Raw genomic sequence first — 6,679 nt, 5'->3', positions numbered from 1 at the left:
ATATTTCTGGAATCAAGAAGAACCTCTGTCCAGGAGAAGAGCTGAAGGAGGAGTACTGTCCCTTTGCTGTGTTGCTTTGCTGGACTGGCCTACAGTTGCTGCTTCTGCCTGAAAAGAGTGCAAAGGGTGAACTTTGCTGTGTGTCCTGCTTGAGAAAATTCTCCAAGGGCTTGGAGTAGAGCTTGCCTCCTGTTGGAAGTCTCAGGGACACCAAAGACTTCAGTTTCCTCGACCTACAGCACTGGGAACTGTGTGTTTTGTGCTGTTCAAGAGGAGAAACCACTGCGACGCCGCCAACGATGCCACTGGCCTGCACTTTGACCTGCCGACACCGCACGTAGTCGCATTGCCCCGCTTCGCACTGCGACCCTGGTCTCACCGACGCCGTCATCAGACGACTTCACCGAGCCGCTGCTCGCACCGCGACCTGAGGGCCCCGCACTCTGGTGTCACCTGCTCACACCGCAGCCTGGGCATCCCCAACGACATCGCTCCTGCTGACACCAGCGCCGCTGCCTGCTCCGTGGCCTGTGGACACCGCTCGTGAGGAGCACGAAGCACCGCCCCGTCCCACGCCGCAGCCCCGGTCCACCGACGCCAGCACCATCGTCTCCAGTGTTGTCACCAGGCATCCTTGCCTGCACCGTGGCCTGTGGACAACGCTCGTGAGGGTCACGAAGCACCGTCCCATCCCGCACCGCTGGCTTGGGCCTACCAACGACAGCACTTCCGCAACTACCCCGCCACTGCCTGCACCGTGACCTGTGGACACCGCACATTGCACAGCCCCGCTTCACACCGCAGCCCTGGTCTCACCGACGCCGCTGAACGCCGTCACCGAGCCGTTGCCTGCACTGTGACCTGTGGGCACCGCACGTCACATTGTCCCGCTTCGCACCACAGCCTCGATGCCATCCCCGCAAGAGCACCTGATTTCATCAGCCCGGAGTTCAATCCCCGAGGTGCGTGACTTCATGGGCCCGATGACTCCTGCACTGACTCCAGAACCGACGCCGGCAACGCCGCTCTCCAGAGCTCACCGCAAGGGTTACAACGCCCTGCGAATCCAAGGTACTGTTTGTGGGTCTTCCCGACACCACAGCTGGCCCGCGATGCCGAAGCCAGCCTGAACGTTTGGTTTTGTTGTTCACGACGCAGTGATAGCCCCAGGTGGAGTTATCGACTTCAAGGAACTGTATTGTTAAGTACATCTTGCAGCATTCATATTTTTATTAGTGTATGTTGGATTTTTATCGTATTTGGCCTTGTTTTATATAGATAAATATTGGCTATTTTTCTAAAACTGGTGTGGTGTCCTTTTGTAGTGTTTTCACTTATTACTGTGTGTTATGTGCAAATGCTTTACACATTGCTTCTGAGATAAGCCTGACTGCTCGTGCCAAGCTACCAAGGGGGTGAGCAGGGATTATCTGAACGGGTATCTCCCTTAACCTGACTAGAGTGAGGGTCCCTACTTGGACAGGGTGCAAACCGACTGCCAACTGGAGACCCCATTTCTAACAATTACCATCAATCAGGCTATCACGCAGCACTGCAAAAATTCTGACAATGGTAATTTTTCAATAAAACTAGAACATGGAAGCAATCAATAAAAAGGCAATAGGCATTTTTTAGGGAACAGCAAAGAAACCCACCCTGCCTTAATTGCAGTTCTGTTGACTTCTACAGGACAGTCTTGGAATGTCTTTAACATTATTAGCTTGGCCCAACATTTTGACAGTCGCAGCTCGCTTCGCCATAAGGAGCATGTGGGTGTGGCCTGCAGGGGGGTGGTGGGGGTTGGAGGGGGATCTAAAATTTAATAAGATTAAAAAAATAATGAACACTTACCTTTTCGCAGCGCACCACTCTGCTCCTCTCCTCTGCTGGCTGCAGACAGACACAGGTTCCCATCCTGCCCTGCAGCCAATCCTGACGCTGCTCAAAGCAGCATCAGGTTTTACTGGAAGCGCACTGCCAGGGCGCTCCCAGGCAGACTTGGAGCCTGTGCAGGCTCTCTCTAGCCCGGCAACTGTGTTGCTGGTGTGGAGAGAGCCTATTGTGCATGTGTGTTTGGCCAGCCTGCGACGGCCGGCCAAACATACATGTGGAGTGAGGGGGGTGCTGTGCACTCCCCCTCACTGCTCCTCATCCCAGATGCCCGCCCCTTTCACAGCAAGGGGATAACAAACATAAGAGGTCATTACAACATTGGCGGTAAAAGCCGCTTACCTCCGCGCAGAAGACCGCCAACACACCGCCGCAGCCGCGGAATTCCGCCACAGCTATTATGACCCACATCTCGGAACCCGCCAAAATTCAGACACCCACACAAGTCCGCCACATCAAAGGTCAGTGATAAACTGGCGATAACAAAACCTCCACCGTCACGCCAACAGAAATACGCCCACACTATCACGACACACGAATCCATGCAGCGGTCTTTCAGCATTGCCGGTACATACCGCTGCGCTCAAAATACACACACTTCTACAAAACATCCCCACATTGGACGATTCAAAATACACACACCTGAGACACATACAAACACCACTCCCACACACCCATTACAATATAAAACACCCACACTACCAGCAAGTACAACAGCATCCACAGGCACATAACACCATCACCCACACAACTTCCACGCACCTCACACAACACACCACTACATATCACCACACTTATCACCACACACTCCACCCCACACATCACCTACACCACCCCATGGCACGTCAAAGACACCCCAGGTTCTCGGAGGAGGAGCTCAGGGTCATGGTGGAGGAAGTCGTACGGGTAGAGCAACAGCTATTCGGAGCACAGGTACAGCACACCTCAATTGCAAGGAAGATGGAGCTATGGCGAAGAATAGTGGACAGGGTCAACGTAGTGGGACAACACCCAAGAAATCGGGAGGACATCAGGAAAAGGTGGAACGACCTATGGGGGATGGTGCGTTCCGTGGTCTCAAGACACCACCTGGCGGTTCAGTGGACTGGCGGCAGACCCCCAACTCCTCCCCAACAACCAACAACATGGGAGGAGCAGGTCTTGGCGATTCTGCATCCTGAGCGCCTCACAGGAGTAGGTGGAGGAATGGACTCTGGTAAGTCAAAGCTTTACTATTACATCCCCCACCCTACCTGCATGCTATCACATACCCCCACCCTCGCCCTCACCCCCATCACTCCAACTCCTCACAAATGTCCCAATATCACAAACCACCCATCCCAACACCAAGCCCTGCATGCAACACCAAAGCATGGACACCCATCACCAAAGCATGCCCACTGCACATAGCCATACACCCCCCTAAACCATTGTCACAGAAGGTCCCACAGAAGAATGGAAGCACTGGGGTACAGGGTGACACACTCATTGCACACCATGGCACACACAGATGCAATAATCATGCCTTTCCACCCCTGCAGGACCCCTACCCAACGTCACCAGACAGGAGGGTCCAGACATGTCCACTCCACCCACAGAAGAGGCCCACAATGATGACAGCAGCTCTGTCCAACTGGATCTAGATGACCAGCCCGGACCATCGGGGACCTCTGGACAGTCGGTTCCCCTCACACGCACAGGCCACCACAGACCTTCCCCCTTCTGGAAACACCAGCACAGCACCCACCCAGCGGGCCCATACCTCCGTCCCCAGGACACGTCAATCAGCTGTGTGTCCAAAACTACAGGGAACCCAGGATAACCCACCACCCCAACAACAACAGGGACCTGGGGGCAGTGGCAGTGGGCACACGTTCCTGGGGACGGAGGCCCAGGAACACAGGGGAACTGGGAGGGCTGCCGTGCAACAGGGGGCTGACAGGCCAAGGGAACCCACTCTCCACGAGGCCCTCTCCTCTATCATGGGAGCATACCACCACTCCCAGGAGACGATGGCAACGGTACTGGCCAAGTTTCAGGAGACCCAGCGCATGCAGGAGGAACAGTATTTGGGCTTCAGGGAGGAACTCAGAACCATCAGCTCCACCCTGGGCACCATCGTAGGAGTGCTGAAGGAAGTACTCAACACCAGGAGGGACACTGTGGCACTACAAGGGGCCCCTGACACTAGCATGGATGATGAATTGCCCACCACCTCCGCCGGCGCTAGTGGACAGGACTCCCCGCCACAGGACCACCACACCAGCATCCCACCCCCTGAAGACAGAGAACCACCCCGCAAACGGTCCCTGAGATCCAGGAACAAGACAGAGAACGATGCTAAGACTCCTGCCAAGAAATGAGACCACCCTGATTGTCATCCTACTGTCCCACTTTGTCACCCTGTCCATAATTAAACTGCCCCAGCTCCACTTCCTATGCCCATATGGGCAATGCACCTGTGAGACTAATAGACTGGACTCTGCCATGGACACTCCTCCGCCATCATCCCTCACCATTTAACTTCCCCCTCCAATATTTTGCATTTAAATAAACACACCTAAAGCACAAAATGATCTGGAGTCTGTCTGTGATTTCGAAATAGTGTATTTGCAATTACAGTGACAAAATGTTTTTCAAATAGTAATGTCAACATATCTATGTCACACAGCTCTAGTCCATGAGGAATTTAAGCAGATGTCACACAGTGGGACCCACATCTGTGAAACCGTAAGGGAAAGTGACAATTCAGTGACCATACACTGAGTGAAAACGACAGACAGGAGAGAGGTAGTAGTGTAAAAGTACATGTAGTAGGCAGAATTGTATTCTTACCTGTGTTTCAAAGGAAATATTGCTGGATCACTGAGTCCCTGTTCTGCATGTCTTCTTCCTCTGCTTCATCCTCATCACTGTCCACAGGCTCCACAGGTGCCACAACACCGCCATCTGGACCATCCTCCTGCAGAAAAGGCACCTGTCGTTGCAAAGCCAAGTTGTGAAGCATACAGCAGGCCACGATGATCTGGCACACCTTCTTTGGTGAATAGAATAGGGATCCACCTGTCATGTGGAGGCACCTGAACCTGGCCTTCAGGAGGCCGAAAGTCTGATCGATCACCCTCCTAGTTCGCCCATGGGCCTCATTGTAGTGTTCCTCTGCCCTGGTCCTGGGATTCCTCACTGGGGTCAGTAGCCATGACAGGTTGGAGTAACCAGAGTCACCTGCAAATGGCGAGGGACAACTGTTAGACACACACTAACCTGTAGGGATATACCCAGACAACCATTCCCACTGCCTTGCTTCCAGGTGCTCACCTAATAGCGACACACGGTGCCTCTGGAGTTGACCCATCACATAAGGGATGCTGCTATTCCGCAGGATGTAGGCGTCATGCACTGAGCCAGGGAACATGGCATTCACATGGGAGATGTACTGGTCTGCCAAACATACCATCTGTACATTCATAGAATGATAACTCTTCCGGTTTCTGTACACCTGTTCACTCCTGTGGGGGGTGACCAAAGCCACATGGGTCCCATCAATGGCACCTATGATGTTGGGGATATGTCCCAGGGCATAGAAATCACCTTTCACTGTAGGCAAACCCTCCACCTGAGGGAAAACGATGTAGCTCCGCATGTGTTTCAGAAGGGCAGACAACACTCTGGACAATACGTTGGAAAACATAGGCTGGGACATCCCTGATGCCATGGCCACAGTTGTTTGAAAAGACCCACTTGCAAGGAAATGGAGCACCTACAGCACCTGCACTTGAGGGGGGATTCCTGTGGGATGGCGGATTGCTGACATGAGGTCTGGCTCCAACTGGGTACACAGTTCCTGGATTGTGGCACGATCAACCCTTTAGGTGATTATCAAATGTCGCTCCTCCATTGTCGACAGGTCCACCAACAGTCGGAACACCGGAGGATGCCACCATCTCCTCACAAGTCCCAGCGGACGGTGCCTATGAAGGACAACAGCGAGCACAGAGTCAAACAACTCAGAGGTACGTACCCACAGTTTACACAGAACACCAATCATACACAAAAGGTGGCCTGTATGTGTGTTGAGACTAGGCCTAGGTATGTGTGACGCAGTTGAAAATAAGGCCATGTGGGCCCCTGAAATGGTGGCTGCCTGACCTCTAAAGTGGGACAATGGGATGTGAGGTAACTGCACTGGCGTTGTACAGCTGCCCAGGAGGCCACTGCCAGCCCCAGCACAGCTGCCCAGGAGGGCACCGCCAGCCCCAGCCCAGCTGCCCAGGAGGGCACTGCCAGCCCCAGCCCAGCTACCCAGGAGGCCACCGCCAGCCCAGCTGCCTAGGAGGCCACTGCCAGCCCCAGCCCAGCTGCCCAGGAGGGCACTGCCAGCCCCAGCCCAGCTGCCCAGGAGGCCACTGCCAGCCCCAGCCCAGCTGATCCGTGAAGGACCGCCAGCACAAGCCCCGCTGGGCCATGAAGGACCGCCAACTCAAGCACCGCTGAACAGGGCACCGCCAGCACAAGCACCACTGGGCCATGAAGGACCGCCAGCACAAGCACCGCTGGGCCATGAAGGACCGCCAACTCAAGCACCGCTGGGCCATGAAGGACCGCCAACTCAAGCACCGCTGGGCCATGAAGGACCGCCAACTCAAGCACCGCTGAACAGGGCACCGCCAGCACAAGCACCGCTGAACAGGGCACCGCCAGCACAAGCCCCGCTGGGCCATGAAGGACCGCCAGCACAAGCACCGCTGGGCCATGAAGGACCGCCAACTCAAGCACCGCTGGGCCATGA

Source organism: Pleurodeles waltl, chromosome 7, assembly GCF_031143425.1.
Source record: "Pleurodeles waltl isolate 20211129_DDA chromosome 7, aPleWal1.hap1.20221129, whole genome shotgun sequence".
NCBI classification, from domain to species: domain Eukaryota; kingdom Metazoa; phylum Chordata; class Amphibia; order Caudata; family Salamandridae; genus Pleurodeles; species Pleurodeles waltl.
Note: the sequence above shows the minus strand (reverse complement) of the source record.